The following is an 18,514-nucleotide window of genomic DNA, read 5'->3' as shown; positions in this document are numbered from 1 at the left end:
TGTGCATCTGTGTGTACGTGCATGTGTGTGTGTGAGAAAGCACATGCATGTTGCTCATATTTGCTATTCTTAAATTCCTTAGGATTATATTTTTTCTAATTGTCTTTTCCCTCATTACTATAGTTCTCTGTTATAGCTAGTGCTTCTGCATAATAAACTTGCTCCATTCACATTATGGATCCTTACTGGATCAAGACAACATGGCCAACAATAACAGTCCTATAATATCCTCTTATGTTATAATATAACATCCACTTTGATTCACTTTTTCTCATCATCTAGAAAAAATGAAGTTTTTACAAATAAGTAGATTGAAGCAGACCTATGATTCATGAAGACTGACACTTTATTTTAAAGTGTGCTTTCTCCATCCCTAACAACCCTATGCAGCTACCAGTCTCTGAACTGAACTCTGGAATAATAAACAGAATATAGCCTAACCCCTCATCTGACTTACATTTTTGTGGATAAAGACAGAAAATAGACAAGTATAGAAATACACATGAAATAGCTCAAAGTGCTCTGAAAACAATTAGGCACTTGAAGTGTAGCTGTTCTTTTATATTAGTATTTGTTATCCTGAAGATAAGCTAGTTTAGTCTATAGCAATGACCACAGTCTGTCTCTCAGACATTGGTAACAATAAAAGTTAAAATACAACAAATACTACATGCCAGTCACAGGTAGAGCATGATCTTTACCATATTGCTTTTTTTCTGGGGTTCAGGCTGATGAGGGGCTTCTATCTGGACCAACAGAAATCAGTCTGGGAGGGAAATTTGACCTTGGCTATGGGTAGGAAGGTGCTTAAGGTCTCTGCTTTGGAAAGACATGTGTCATCTCCCTTTCACCTGCTGTATGTCAGAGCAAATCAGAAACTCGAAGGCAACTGGCCAAGAACATACGGAAATGAACAATCTTATACAGCAAGTAAACACGGTTGAGAAAATGACATTTGATCAGTCACATCTGATGCCCAGAGCAAGCTAAAAGAGAGGGGATGATCGTGTCATAATACACACAGAATGAAAACTTTTATTCTTTTTGTTTTATGTGAAAAGACTTTAAGTGCAAGGAAAATTACTCTTAATAGTAATTCTCTTGACAGTAATTGCTGTGATGTGTCTTGTCATGTAGAGTTAGCAGTGAAGAAAACGAGTTGGGCAAATCTTCTAATAATTGTTATTCTAGTGAGGGAGGATTCAGATAGACAAGAGGATAAGAATATAGCTCACTGCTTCTTTCTAATGAGAATTAATGGCGGTTCTGTTTTAAGTGAAATATCCTCAAAAGTATGATTTTGTGAATCACAGTCAGAGTCATTTGATATTGCAATTGAGAAATTGTTATTCAAACTCCTGCAATCCAATTAATTGCCTCATAAATTTTTGATTATGTAGAAAATGGATTTATAAATTACCAGAAACTGATTTTTTTTAAAACTGATACAAATGAACATATTATAAGTGTCTTTTCTCATTTGACATATTAATAGTCTGTTTTGTGTGAATAAATGTTGCCATAAATCAACTTAAATATTTCAGACTTTTCCAAGGCACAAAAATTATCTTAATAAACTTTTTCCTGATTATTAAAGTAGTATATATATATATTACAAATATTTTAAAGCTCTGAATAGTTTATAAGACAGTATCTTCTACTAATGCATAAAAATCTATATTGTAGGAAATCACTGCTTGCAGGCTATCTGTTCTCACTTGGGTATAAATAAAGATCTTAGTTTTCAAAAAACTAAGATAAATAGGACTTGAAGGCTTGACTTAAGTGCTAAACCCAGCAAGCCCAAGGCTCTAGATTGAATGTCCAGTAGTACAAAAAATACATACACATATGAGATTATATATATGTATATATAAGCATTGTATATTGTACATATGTATGTATATATTCTATATGTATTTATACAATATAGTTATCTATTTTTATTGTCAGGATAATGTAAAGAGGGGTTACAGTTATATTTGTCAAGTAGTAGGTGCATTACTTCTCACACATTGATACCCTTTTCATGTTTTTGTCCCCACGTCCATTCCCCCACTCCTTCCCTTTCCTATTTCAAATAAACAAATAAATGTAAATACAATACACCACATAACAGAGTCAGATATAGTAATAATATAAGATTAACCATAAGGGCAAAAAAAGAGAAGAGAAATAACAGTATATTAAGGACAACAATCACACAAGATAAAGCTCTTGTTTCCATATCCTAGAGATCTTTTCATTTAGCCTCATTCTATATAACCTTACGTATCTAGGTTTTGAGCTACTCTAATCCTCTGCTAAGAGAGACCTAGGTGTCTACTAATTATTACAAATGAAGGAAACCATTGAGCCTATGTTCCTTTGGGTCTGGCTTACTTCATTTAATATGATTTTTTCCAAGTCTTTCCATTTCCTTACCCATGGGGCAATGCCATTCTTTCTGATGGCATAGTAGAATTCCAGCAATATATGTATTGTATGTATACATATATTTAATCAATGTACATATATCATCTTTATACATTAATGTTCAGTTAGTTATAAATATAAATATTCTATATTTATGCTTTATAATCTATTTTTTGCTAGTCTTGGGGCTAGAACTAGGGGCCTGAGTACTATCCTTAGGCTATCTTCAAGGCTAACATTCTGTTCTACCACTTGAGCCACAGTACCACTTATGGCTTTTTCTGTGTATGTGGTACCTAGTAATCGAACCCAGGGCTTCATGCATGCTAGACAAGCACTTTAGCACTACGTCCTATTCCAATCTTTTAAAATATACTTTTATAAAGCCATGTAGCAAAGTTACAAATGAGGGATTGTGCCAAAAATTACCACATTTCAGTTGTCCCAATTATAGTTATAATTCTTGTTACAAGACTTATTAACAATGTATTTTACGGAAATAAAATAAACTTTACCCATCAGTGTTGTACCTATCATGAGGACTTTTCTCAACTGCTCCTTGTCACTCACTCTCTTTTCTTTTCTTTCTTCTTTCTTTTTTTCTTCTGCTAGTCCTGGGGCATGAACTCAGGGCCTGGGCATTGTCTTTTTTCTTTTGCTCAAGCCTAGCACTCTATCGTTTGAGGCACAGTGCCATCTCCAGTGTTTTCTGTATATGTGTTAATGAGGAATCAAAGCCAGGGCTTCATGCATGCTAGACAAACACTCTACTACTAAGCCACATTCCTATACCTCTATTTTCTTTTTTAAACAGATAATTGTATTCTAGAGAAAGTAGCAATCATTTTTCTGGTCATATATACTCTTTATTATAAAAATTTCAGCAGTAGAACAATGGCACAACAGAAATTCCCTTGCTTATTGCCTTATGTGGATGGAATATTATTTGAACTTTTAAATTTCATGTTTTTTATTTCATACATTCCTCAATATAATAAAGGCTGTATATGACAAACCCACAGCTAGTATTATACTTAATGGCGAAAAGCTAAAGCCATTCCCTCTAAAATCAGGAACGAGATAAGGATGCCCACTCTCTCCACTCCTCTTTAACATAATATTAGAATTCCTAACCAGTGCAATAAGGCAAGAAGCAAGCATAAAGGGGATCCAAGTAGGGAAAGAGGAAGTAAAACTATCCCTCTCTGCAGATGACATGATTCTGTATTTAAAGAATCCTATAGACTCTACTCCCAAGCTCCTTGAGCTGATTCAAACTTTGGAAGTGTAGCAGGCTATAAAATTAACCCTCAAACATCAACTGTCTTCCTCTACACCAACAGTGAGAGGCAACAATCAGGAAAGCAACTCCTTTTGCAATAGCCTCAAAGAAAATAAAGTACCTAGGAATTAGCTTAACTAAGAATGTAAAGGACCTTTTTGATGAAAACTTTAAAATCCTGAAAAAGGAAATTAAAGCAGAACTAAGGAAATGGAAAAACCTCCCATGTTCCTGGATTGGAAGAATCAACATCGTGAAAATGACAGTCTTGCCAAGGGCTATCTACAAATTCAAAGCAATACCCATCAATATCCCAATGTCATTCTTTAAATAAATAGAAGAGGCAATCCAAAATTTCATATGGAATAATAAAAGACCCCATATAGCAAAAACACTTTTTAGCAGAAAGAACAGCGCAGGAGGAATTGCAATACATTACTTCCTGAACATTGTTACCCCTTCCTGTGTTTTTCTCCCTCTTTCCATCTTAAGTTGTAAAGTTCATTTGCAATGTTTTGTCTTGTGAACATCACTGTTAACACTGGTTTATACTTTTGTCTTTTGTCTCATCAATTTGTTTTTTCCCTTCCAAAATTTATATATTTGTATGTGCTTATAATAGCCCTGTGTACTTGGGCTATTATAAACATCTAGTGAAGAAAAATTCAAAAACATGAATATATAATTTTAGAAAAGCAAAAGAAGGAAAACAAAGTCTTGATGCAAACCACATATTTATCACAGCATTGAATGAAAATTGGGGACTCCTAAGTCTAAGTTTATGTTCTTTGTTTTTGTTTGTTTGTTTGTTTGTTTGTTTTTTTGTTTTTTGCCAGTCCTGGGCTTGAACTCAGGGCCTGAGCACTGTCCTTGGACTTTCTCAAGGCTAGAGCTCTACCACTTGAGCCTCAGCACCACTTCTGGCTTTTTTCTATGTATGTGGTACCAAGGAATCGAACCTGGGTCTTCATGCATGCTAGGCAAGCACTTTAACCACTAGGCCAAACTCCCAGCCTAAGTTTATGTTCTTATGATTAAAAAATGAAAGAATATGGAATGAGGCCAAAACATATCTAAATACCTAATTCTTCTTGAATTTTACTCTAGAATCTTTGTTTTATAAATCTCTGAAGTTTAGAAGATATACTCTCTTGAAATACAATAAAACATTTTGTATTGACATATAGTTTGGGCATATTTTTCCTATTTTATTGCTTAATATGTCATTCTCCTTTTCTATCACTTTGAATAGAAAGATGATGTTCTTTGTTTAAGAAAAAAATCAAAGTTATTTTCCATTAGTTTCTGACTTCTATGTTAATTTTTTTTTCTGTCTTTCTAACATCAGCCACAATTTGTAGACTTTACTCTTCTTGTCTGGTGCAATCAGTATAAATGAAATGGGGAATCAAAAGGTCAATACCTTTCTAATCCAGGAAATGCAATCTCATTTTTACTTTTCAAATTGCTCCTAAGGCATAAGTCCTTGTTCATCAGTGATTAAAATTTTGGAACTGTGATGCTTTTAAGAAAATAGACATTCTGTATTTCATGTTATCTATCTTTGTCAAAGGTTTTCTGAGAATATTTAAACAAAATGGAAATCTTATTCTAATTTGTATGCCATTGGATTGATCTCATTTTTATTTTGAAGCATGAATTCATGATTTGGATAACAATAATAGTAATGTGATTCAATGAGAAAAATCTGCTAGGAGAGTCCAAGGTTTATACTAATTATGACAAATGAGGGAAACCATTGAGCCTATGTTCCTTTGAGCCTGGCTTACTTCATTTAATATGATTTTTTTCCAAGTCTTCCCATTTCCTTACAAATGGGGAAATGTCATTCTTTCTAATGGCAGCATAGAATTCCATTGTGTTTAAATACCACATCTTATTGATCTAATTATCTACTGAGAAAAGTCTGTAAGGAAAAGATGATATTTAGAATCAGTGAAATAATTTATTTCATATTTGGATATACTATTGTATTTGTTGAATACATAGTGTAAAGAATTGTGTTCTTGTACATACATATATCTTGTATATGTTCTATATATATATGTGTGTGTTTGTATATACCTAAGTATATTTTGTTTACATAGATATGCATACATATACTTATATATAGTAAATATCTATTATATATCTAAAATATATATCTGTATATATACAGATGTATCTTTTTACCTATCTATATATATAACAGAATGTAATTTATCTTGAATACACTTTAAATTAGTGGAAAAACATTCAGTTTATGATTTATAACATTTCTGATCTACTTGCTATAAATAACCTTTGTAATTTAAGAATAATAATTTTAATTACCTTCAGGTTAAGGTTCAAGTCAAATACAGTAGAGATTATTTTTTGGTAAAAGAATACAATATATATTTGGTTATTTGAAATTTGATAGGGAAGGGGGGATGGGGGGAAAACCAAGACGGGTGGGGAGTGTTGGGGGGGAGGGAAATGGGTACCAAGACATGTGAAAGGGTATCAATGTACGTGAATTAATGCACCTTCTATCTGGCAAATATCATGTAACCCTTTTACTAATTACAATAAAAAATGCAAAAAAAAGAATATAATATAATTAGTACAATCCTAGGACTCTCCTAGCAGAGGATTTCAATAGCTCAAAACCTAGATACAAGGCCATATATCCTGTGTACAATTTTCACAATATTTTCGTAAAATAGTCCTGATAGTCCATTTCCTTCATTCCATTCTGCTTTCTGTGGAAGAGAAGTTTCCATAACTACTAGCTTGGACCTAGACTAGGAAATTACTTTTTGAGGAGGAAAGGAATTATGGCCCATCTGAGTCCCTGTATAAAGACGTGAAAGGAGAGCTCCCAGATACATGTGATTAACTGAAAAATGGTATATAAGAAATATAAACTTCTATTACTCAAGTCAAATATGCTGTAAACTCAACCTATTGTAGAGTAACAAACCAGTAAGCCCATCATAACCGAAAACACTAGATCCTGAAAATGCATTGAAGGATATCTAACCAACCCAGCATCTAGCTTAGCAATATAGCAGCCTGGAGAGCTCAATGGCTGCTGTCTTCCCATTGATCATTCCGTCACAGTGACTCAAACCAGGAAGAGAGGCAAACCTAAATTATTCATTCTATGACTAAATGTGGCTTGACTTGTGCACCATTATAAAACCAAAGCAATATTAAGTTGAACCATGCTTTGAATCCATGATTCAAATATTATGAATATTAAAAATGACATGATTATATTGCTGATAGCAAAATTAAACATGTTATTTCTTTGTAAAATAATTTCACAGTATACTTCACAGGTAAAATGTCAATGAGAGTTTTTTTTCAATGAGGAAAAACTAATGTAATAATGCCCATATTTAAAAGTTCATATGGTAAGTCATTTCTAAAAATTCATCTCTAAAATAAATCTAAAACATAATCATATTGTTGGTAAGCGTAGAAAAGTCACTAGCAGACATGGTTATAATTTTATAAAAATTCTAGATCATAATCATGAATATTGATAAAAAAGTAAATACCCAATATCTGAGCTGAAGGAGGATTGGAATGTAGCATCATATGTAAATAAGCAGGGATTGATGGCAAGTGATACTACGTGGCTATAGTTGCAATGTGTTTGTATAGTTTCTAAATCTCTTTGCAGGATGTACAGTTTTCCATGCCTTACCTATATCCACTTGTTAATTTTCCTTTCTGAAGATGGACTTCTTAGGCAGGTATTTTGCTGCATTTTCCAAAAATTTCACTTGCTAATTTTTTTTGCCAGTCCTGGGGATTGAACTCAGGTTCTGAACACTGTCCTTGAGAATATTCAAGGGTAGAGCTTGAGCCACAGCAGCAGTTCCAGCTTTTACTACATATGTGGTACTAAGGAATTGAACCTGGGTCTTCATGCATGATAGGCAAGCACTCTACCAGTAGACGAAACTCCTGGCCACCATTTTTTTTTTTGCCAGTACTGGGCTTGAGCTCAGGGCCTGAGCACTGTCCTTGGACTTTCTCAAGGCTAGAGCTCTACCACTTGAGCCTCAGCACCACTTCTGGCTTTTTTCTATGTATGTGGTACTGAGGAATTGAACCCGGGTCTTCGTGCATGCTAGGCAAGCACTCTACCACTAGGCCAAACTCCCAGCCCCTGGCCACCACTTTTTTAAAGCTGTCACTGGCTACAACAAAAATATCAATGACATATACAATTAAAAATTATCTGCATATCTAATTTACTCTGTTCATTATCATTCAACAGGCATAGAAGAAAAAACTACTTGAAGAAGTAATTTCTTCTCAAACTTCAAAATCTGTTTCTTTGATTAGCCTTATAAGAGGTTCGGCCTATGTATAAGTTTCAGAAGTTAACATCTGTAATTTCTTGCAACAAATTTTTAAAAAGTAACATAGCAACCTCTATAGAAAACAGTGTGGCAGTTCCTCAAAAGACTAAACATAGAATTCCTCTATCACCCAGCAATTCCACTACTCAGCATTTACCCAATCATCCAGAAACAAGGACATACTAAAGCCACTAGCACAACGATGTTCATTGCAGCACTATTTTCCATAGCGAAGATATGGAACAAACCCAAATGCCCCTCAATTGGATCACAAGATGTGGTATTTATACACAATGGAATTCTATTCTGCCATCAGAAAGAATGACATCGCCCCATTTGTAAGGAAATGGAGAGACTTGGGAAAAATCATATTAAGTGAAGTAAGCCAGACTCGAATATATGCTCAATGGCTTCACTCATTTGTCATAATCAGTATAAACATTGGACTCTCCTAGCAGAGGTTTACAATAGGGCAAAACCTAGATACATAAGGCTATATAGGATGAGGCTAAATGAAAGGACCTCCAGGATATAGACACAAGAGCCATATAATCTATGATTCTTGTTCTTAATGTACTATGTTATTTATTTCTCATCTCTTTTGTTGTCCCTTGATTATCTCATATTGTTACTCTATCTGATTTTGTTACTTGGTATAGTGTATATATATTTAGTTGTTTATTTGAAATAGGAAAAGGAAGGAGGGAAAACAAGATGGTTGGCAGGGGGTGAGGGGAGGGAAATAGGGCCAAAAACATGAGACGGGGGTATCAATGTGTGAGAAGTAATGCACCTTCTCTCTGGCGAATATAACTGTAGCCCCTCTATATATTACAATAAAAAGCAAATTAAATTAAATTAAAAAAAATAAAACAAAAGTATGGAGTATACCAAAAGTAAAATAAAATAAATTAAAAAAGGAACATAGTTCAGGTACTGAATAGATCTCATGTTGTTTTTTGTTTTTCTTTGGTTTAGATAGCACAATGATATTTGCTTGATGTTCACAAATAGTTGTTTAAATATAAAATGTGTATATTATAAAGGAATGAATACATGCACTTACTTATTTCATTATTATATTGAATCAATTATCTCATTATTAAGTTGAATCAATTATTTCATTATTAAATTGAATCATTATTCAAAATAGGAAGTAGGTTTGCCTTCCTCATATATATTGTATTATTTTTATCATCTTTAGTGTGGGAAATAATTTGAGTAGAAGACTTATATAAGGTAATCTCTATTGCCATAACTTATTATTGTACTATAAGCATGATGGATGCAAATAACTTGTGAGGAAATTGTTTGCAACTGGTTTAAATGACATGAAATTAATTTAGAAGCAATCTTGTCTTCTCAGAAACTAACCAATTTGATGTCTTTGATAAGTTTGTGTTCAGCCACTGTCACCTTGTCTGTATGTCCCTTCCTTAAACACACAGTGTATTTTATAAATCTCCACTCATCCTATAATTCCTACTTCATGTAAGAAGCCATATCTGAAATATCCACACTGACCACTATTTCTGTTTCTTGAATCTACATTGCTCACCTGCCAAATTGTATCCCATCATTAACTTTAATTGATGCACTGTTGACAGTACCGATCCCCACGGGATCCAGTCCTGTTATTTTTCTTAACCACACATTTTGTGTCTGTGTAAAAGGTCATTAGAAAATAAAGTCACTGCTTGCTAGACTAGAAAGATATATTTGTGAGGTTTTTTTTTTAACGTTACTAAGCATCTTGTGAGGAAGAAAGTAATCATCGAGTAATATCAAGGCCTTTTCACAGTTATTGTAGCTGTTGGTGAAAATAAACAAGTCTGTACTAGACATGGATTACAGATTTTCAGTTAAAAAAATAAAACCCAAACTGTAATGGAATTCAGAGTATTATGCTTCTTTGAAACAAAAACAATGTTGAACAAAACTTTGTATATGAATCTTAAACGGTTATATTTTTTTCACCTTACTGCATTTTGTGATCTGATAATGTATGTTATGGAGCTCTTTGCATATTATGGATCTGGTGATGATTTTTAGATAATGTACAGTTATAAGGATTTGGGCACCTGTTAGCCTGTCATTTTTTTAATAATATACCATGAAAAAGTGTCCTAGGTTTCACCTATAGATCATAGTTATATAAATACTTTGGGACATTTTTCTAACATAGATAGCACATGCAATGTATTACCATTTAACACACCTTAATATTACATGTAATTAGAATGTTAAATGCCACCAGCTACACTTTATAAATCACAGCTAATGTACCGGTTACCAGTCTGTTGCTCACCTGCTGAGCAGCCTTCATATTTAAAACCTGCTTCCAAGATTTCTTAAGCCCTCAAGGAAAAGTCAGGCTCAAGTAATGATACTATTGGAACTTCATATAATCAGCTCCTATACAAACATCTACTCTTTATTCCAATTATGTTAATTCACTGCAGGAGGACTGTACATTTCAGTCACCAGAAGGTTCAATGCCTTTCTGAAGCCCCTTGGCTGCACACAGGCAGTCCCCAAGAAAGTGTTTAGCAAATCCCTTTGTGATGCATGAGAGGTTTAAAGCAGTAATAAACCAATCCCTTTATATCGATAAATTCCTCTTAAGTGAATGAGGGCTTTTTCTGGGACTGAGGATTGAGGATCATTTCTTCTTTGATTCAGTCTCCAAAAGAATTTCAGATATTATATAATAACACAGATATGTATTCTCAGATTCTAGTCACCAGAGGGAAAGAAGATCATAATTCAGAGTAAAACACTCAAACCACCCAATTTCAGTCCCTGAGACTTGCCCAGTGGTATTTCTTTCTTCTTCTGTATTTTGTGTTTAGAGGTGTCACTGTTGCCTTCTTCTGTACTTAATAGAGCTCTCAAGACACACTTGTTCTGATGGTGTGTAAAGGGAGACAATACAATGTTCTTGATTTCTCAATGAAGTTGCTTTTGTAACAAGCAGATTGATTTTTATTATTGCCAGTCATGGGGCTTGTGAAACTCAGGGCCTGAGCATGGTCTTTAGGCTTTCTCAAAGCTAGAGCTATACCATTTGAGCCACAGCACCACTTCCGGCTTTTTTTTTCTATGTATGTGGTACCAAGGAATCGAACCAGAGTCTTTGTGCAAGCACTCTTACCACTGGGCCAAATTCCCAGTCCAAACAGTTTGATTTTCAAGTCCACAGCAGAGTCTCTAGCATAGAACTTCAACGAAGCAGAATCACTATTATCTTGGAAGTCCCAGAAAGTATGTCAAAGTTCTATTTGTTGAATGGTAAACTTATACAGAGAATTAATCTGATCAGTAACAATATTTTTTGTTGTGGAATAAATATCTCTTCTTCATTTTCTTCCCTAACATGAAGCTGTGTATTAATGACTAATAAACCAATGTTGTCAGAAGAAAGATATTCTGGAAAAAGAAGCTATTGTAAAATACAGAATGACATGAAAAAGTATATTAAAGTTTATAGCTCCAAAATTATCACTTAATTAATAATTGTGGTCTAAGGCAATTCTTTAGTAAACCTTGACCTTTTTTCAATTTTCCAGACTGATGGTGCATTTCAGTAGGGAATGTCTGGCAATGGTTGTTATACTGACTTTGAAATTTTGCAAAACACTTTAAATATGCTAAAGCATTCTAATTAATAAAATATTGCTTAAATATTCCAATATATAAAAGCAGAATGATCTCCATTTTCTGATGATCTAAAGCACAAGAGGGAGTTTTGCTTGTAAATTATCAATCCTATTCAGACGTTATTAATGTTATGATATATTACAAGGTGTATTTGGCACAAGATGTTAAAGATTCTGTGAAACAATTGGCTCTTGAATTTAAAAGGGACCAAATGTTCAGGAAATATTACAGCTTCCTTTGTACTGTCAGTACTAAAATTAGAGCAAAAGCCTGGCTCAGGTAGTTCCAAAGGTTTGGGGTTATCCACAAAAGCCTATGAAAAAGGAGAGATGGCAAGGAGCAATAATAACAGATGAAGATACTGGGAAGAACAGGGATATAATGTCCCAAGTGTGTTCTCCAAATCCCAATGTTACACAGGAGAGACAAAGGCAAAGATCACGGTTTCCACAGAAGTAAGTTAGAGCCTGAAAGAAGATGGAATCTGAAACAAAATGAAAGACAGAGTATGAAACAAAATGAAAGACAGTGTATAAAACAAGGTGGGGTTAGTTAGGTAGATAATTAATTCTGCTTTCAAATCTCTATTGTTTGGCCATCATTCCATTTCTATGAAAATGTGACAGAAGGTAGAAGCTTGTTACAATGGATTTGGACAAAGGAAAGCTTAAAGGCATAATTGGAGTCTAGTGCAGAGGCCTGAATCCCAAGAAGTCATGTCCAGTGCCCCACTAACCCAAATGCTAGGTAGAAAAAAAAAGAAAAAGGAGATTTAAATTTACTTACTTTTCAGGTAGAATTATTTGTCTAGGAGCAGTCATGGACTGCAATCTTCTTTCCAATGCCTTCTGCAACTCTGGTATTGTAGATATGCCTCAACATGCATACTTCAAATTTTGTAAACAAAGTATATATTGTTAGGCTCAGAAAGCAGATACATGCTTTATTATTTTCTCATGTAAATTCCATGCATATTCAGAAGCTGTGGATCTACACAAATGTCCATCTTCTGAGCTTCCAAATTCTTGTCAAATACTGACCATCACTATCTAATATCAAAATTAATAGAATGAGTTATGTAAAATTTTGTGCCAATAACTAAAAATAATACGTTCAGCAATATTTGCTCTTATCATCCAAGGGATTATAATTCAGGAATATTGAGTGAAGACAATCTGTAAATAGTTGATCTTTAAAGGGCTACGGTACTTCTGATGGACTATTTTCTGAATTATGAAACCAGTTGATCGATTGTCTCTTTCTGATACCACGGCTTAAATTTCTGACAAGTGGGTGGCTTGAATTTTCATCTCTTTCTTCCACCTGACTCATTTTCTGGTTTTAATTCGTTTCCTCAAACCTAGATCAGTATTTAGCCATCCATCATGTCACCTTAAGTGCATCCTCCTCTACATCTCTGGAGGAAATGACATTTTAATTCAGATGCCCCTGTAGTTTTTCAGAATGCTGAGAAATTTTTTTTTAGCAAGTCAGTAATTCATTTAATAATGGGACTGCCTTGCCATCCAGAGTTTCCTCAACTTAAATCCAGGTAGATACCCTGCATTAAGCTGCATGCAAACATATAAGATCAGTATATTCATGTCTAGCTGTATATCAAATAAGGTATAGTAACCCAAATGTATGTATGTATCATTGTGAATTGATCCATAATAGTTAGCCATTTCCCAGGTTAAATGAAACAGAATTTCCTAGCAATTCTAGAAAGTGTACTCACTTGATGATAGGCATAGAATCCCAGGACTAGGCCTCAGACCTGTAATCATACACAGGATGATCTGAAGATGTAGGTTCAAAAACAGATGGGGGAGCAAAATCTGTGACACTCTAATCTCCATTTAACCACCAAAAAGCAGGAAGTGGAGCTATGACTCAAGTGGTTAAGCCCTAGCATTGAGCACAAAAGCTCATGGACTGCACTCATGCCCTGAATTCTCCCACCCCTTCTCTATCTCCTCCCCCCACCCCCCCCCTCTCTCTCTCTCTCTCTCTCTCTCTCTCTCTCTCTCTCTCACACACACACACACACAAGATTGTCATAGAATTCTCTTGAATATAAATTGATAAAAAATTGAGTTCTATCGAGCAGTGCCATTTGAAACATTGATTATAATAAAGTGAAATTGAGTTTCTGGGTTTGGGGAATTGTATGAAAGAAAGTATACTCTTTCTTCCAGCAATTATGATTTCAGTTTGATTTGGTTTGAATTTTAAAATGATCCTAATTGATTATTTATACAATGTTCAACTTAGATGAATTTGGGTGTTTTGTGCATAAAAGTCATCCCAATATTAAAAGTGTCTTAAAAAATATAACTTATTACTCCTAACCTGAAAAACAGACATATTATCTATCAAACTCAAGATTGTGTCATAAATATAGAACAAACAAAATTTATTTTTAGTTATGTGACTGGGATTTGGGGTAGGGAATATTTTAAAATAGTATCAAAGAATATTAAATATAGGCATGATCTATACTGAATAGAGAATATCATTGAATCTCAGCAAATAATCCTATTTTATAATTATTGAGCTTGATACTTTTCAATTTTAAAAATAATTGTGAAAGGTCACTGCTCTCTGAAGAATGGAATACTGAAAGTATCCACCATATAGATTTAATCTGGCATAGAATCATGAAGTATTAAATTGTAACTTTCAAAGTTTATTTATAGGAAATGCTTTCATTACCAGGCGCAGTGGCTCACGCCTGTAATCCTAGCTACAAGAGGCTGAAATCTGAGGATCAAGGTTCAAAGCCACCACAGGCACAAAAGGACCTGACTCTTTTTTTTTCATATATTTTTTTTATTGTAATTAATAGAAGGGTTACATGGTATTTACCAGATAGAAGGTGCATTAATTCACATACATTGCTACCCTTTCACATGTCTTGGTCCCCATTTCCCTCCCCCCCCACCCCCACCCCTCTTCTTGTTTTCCCCCCTTCCCTATCCAATTTCAAATAACCAAGGACCTGACCAGTTAACCTCTAAAAAATGGGAAGTGGGTCTTTCTCAAGGGTAGAGAAGTAGCCTAGAGCTGAAGAGATCAGGGACAGCTCCAAGGCCTAGTTCTAGCCCCATGAACCACCAAAAAAATTGCTTTCATGAAATTCCACTGCAACAGATGCCTTAGAAATTTGCTAAGATTTTAACTTTTGTAGATTTAACGAGGTATAAAAGGTAAGAGTAGAAATTATTACCAAGATTTTATTTTATTGCTTACTGAATATCATTCAGTTTTTGCAAATGCCTTGAAACAGGTGAATGATTTTACCACAGCTCATTTTCTTAATAATGACCCCATATATTATATTGGGCTTTTTAAAGTTTATAATTCTTAAAATACTAATATGGAAAGTGCATTTAATGTTGCTGATAACTTCTTTTTAAAATTATGTAAGTAATGTGTCATTTCACTTAAATAAAATTTTAATTTTTTCAGATACTTGTTAAGCACTTTCTTGATCTTATATCAATCCATAGAGGAAAGCAATGTTGAAGATAGCGTTCTCTCTAATGAACCTTTTTCTAAATATTGTTTTTTTATTGTCAGGATTGTGTATATAGGGGTTATCATTATATTCATAAGGTAGTGTGTACTTATTCTTGAATGTGGCTACTCCTTCCCATTCTAAATATTGTTAAACTCTACATTTGCTATAACATATATATGTACATATAAATGTAAAATACTCATAAACTTTGAGCACATAATATATGAATTGTAGTATATTATTTTTGTAATTCATTTGCTTGCTATTTATTATTTATTATCTTGCTTACATGTTAATTTATGTTCATTGAATATTAACATTAAGTTATAGCACACTATTTCAATGAACAGGTAAAGGTCATCAAACTCAAAACATCGCTGTTCAGTAGAATCCATATTTTTTTCTATTTTGTTTTCTTCCAATGAAGATATACATGTCATCTTTCTAAAGTTAAGATCATGCCTTCTAATGCCATGGGATTAAGTTTTCATGAATTTTAAAATGAGTAATAATTTTGACTCTGGTTATATTCATATACGTATCATATAAAGGGGAGTCTATAAAAATCAATGAATTTCATCATTCATAAAAAAATGATGTTGCTGGGCACCTGTGATTCACACCTTTAATACTAGCTAATCAGGACATTGCAACCTGAGTCTCATGATTCAAAGCCAGCTAGGATACAGAAGTCCATGAGACTCATCTCAATTTAACTACCAGAAAACCAGGAGTGGTGCTGTGCCTCAAAGTGGTAGACCTTGATCAGAACAGCTCAGGGAAAGAGCCCAGACCCAGAGCAGCAACAAAAACATAAACTTAGAAAACATATATAAAGCATTCTATTTCACAACTAATGAGTTGGTTGAATGACCAATTTTAGAAATACTCTTGCATATGCTTTTTCATATGTAGGGACATTCATTTTGATGGCTCTTATGGGGAAGAAATACATCATTTGATAAAATAAAATTTATCAGATAATGTTTGAGACTGTATCAAGGCATTAGTACAAATTTGCAATTCCACTAGGAATTTTGAGAATGTGCTACAGTTATTACCCTTAAATTGTTTGCATTATTGTTGTTGTTGTTTTTAATGCCATAGGGAATGTTGACGATCTTAGTTTAACTTACTAATTCTTGTTTCCATAGATTTTTTTCTAATTTTTATTCATATAAGTAGAATATGATGAATATGAACATTCTTGTACATATTTGGGATTTGCATATCTTCTCACTTATTTTGCATATTTATCTAATGGAATTGCTGGCATATCTGTGTATGTGAGGACTGCTGAAGCATTTTAAGGCAACGACATGATTTTATACTTCTGTCATCAAAACACGAATCAGTTTTACTACAACCTCATCATAACTTACTATTCTGTCTTTCTTGACCTGTAAATATATGGGGGTTCATAAAGACATATGTACAGAAATGGTCCCTGATTAGCTAGCTTCCTAACTAGATCAGAACTCATTTTTCTCACTTTTTTTTTCATCTTTATACTAACAATACTTGGTGTTGTTAATGGACAAGAATGTGAGAAAGAGTAGACTCAGATATACTTACTCATTATAACTCATTAGTAGTACACTAACAAGGGAAAGGACAGGACAGAAATAATCCCAGGATATTCTTTAATAGATTGGGCACAATTCTATTAATAGCTTTTTCTCCTTTCATCTTCTCTGTCTGTATTCACACCATTAATTGTCAAAGAGTAATCTTGGTATCAGTTGCTACTGTATTCTTGTCATAAGCATGACATAACTAAATATATAGTATCTCTTGTTCCTATTTCATTCATGATTGGGCTCACAGGAAGATTTTACTGACCCAACTAACTTCTTATTAATAGAATTGTTTGCTGTGTAGACACTACAATTTTATCAGAACTATTTTTTATTTAAAAACATCCAATATACAATGTAGTTTTCTCTCTCACACCATTATTGAATATAGTTGGGTTTACATCTGTTTGTCCTGTACAAATGACATTTGTCAGCCAGAGATAGCTGTGAAATATATATTATTCCCCTTTTCTTCCACCATATATTCTCTGCTGCTTTGCTGATTACTTACCTTCATGATTGTATCACACCACTTACTCCTTATTAAGTATGGTTTCCCATAGAACTCTTGCAATACTTATTCATTCTGGTAACTCACGAAGCTAGAGGAAAACAATAGAAATTAGTGTTATCCCCCTTGCTCAAGCACCATTGTCAGAGATAAGTGACTCTCCTTTACTTATGAAAATTTATTGGCTGGTTGAGACAAATTTTCCATTTATTGTAAATAGCTACTAGTTAAAAGCTTGATATTGTTTTTTTAAGCTTTGTTTAACCACAATTATTTCAAAAGAGAAAACTGGTGGTGAATTATTTGAAATACTCAATGAGGATATGGGAAAATAGAACTAGTAACTAGACAGAATTGATGTTAGGATGGATGGGAGAAGAGAAGGAAAGATGTACTGTATTAATAAACTGATGTATTGAATTGAAATCCTTTGTACAACTACATACAGATATTTTTTTTTGCCAGTCCTGGGGCTTGGGCTCAGGGCCTGTCCACTGTCCTTGGGCTTATTCAAGAATAGAGCTCTGCCACTTGAGCCACAGCACCACTTCCAGCTTATGTACCAAGGAATCGAACGCAGTTCTTCGTGCAAGCTAGGCAAGCACTCTACCACTAGGCCACACTCCCAGGCCCTGTACAGATATTTTTTTTTTAAAAAAATGAAGAATAACTCCATAATGTTTTAACATAATTAATTATATTGTTGTTGCATTTAATTTGAGAATAATTGAGGAATAATGCCTGTATGTGAACCAGGCCTAGTTGATATGAAATTCTTAGTTGCCATGGGTATCACAATCATGTTTTTATATGCTAACTTGATTTTTATGATAAACCATTCAAATGTATTAATAGAATATAATTCAGTACATTTATATATGCCTGCAATACTTCATAAAAATCCAATGTCCTCAAGATTTAAAAATGGGACAAAAATTGAACAGATATGTAGTAAGTGGGTTAAATTAAAATGACATTCATTTAAAAATATACGTGACATTAAGTAAGTTGGAATTTTAGACTTATGTCACACTAGGCTATCACCAGAGGAGAAAGAAACCACACGGGAAGCCAGTTAGAGGGAAATATAGTGGAGGACACTTAAGAGGCTTGACATTTAAAATTTTTCTATTTTAGCATTGAGAAATGTGATTGATGCAAGTTAGAACTAAAATTAAATAGTTA

Source organism: Megascapheus bottae, chromosome 2 (genome assembly GCF_031878675.1).
Source record: "Megascapheus bottae isolate mThoBot1 chromosome 2, mThoBot2.hap1, whole genome shotgun sequence".
NCBI classification, from domain to species: Eukaryota; Metazoa; Chordata; class Mammalia; order Rodentia; family Geomyidae; genus Megascapheus; species Megascapheus bottae.
The sequence above is the reverse complement of the archived record's forward strand: the minus strand, read 5'-3'. Positions refer to the sequence as shown.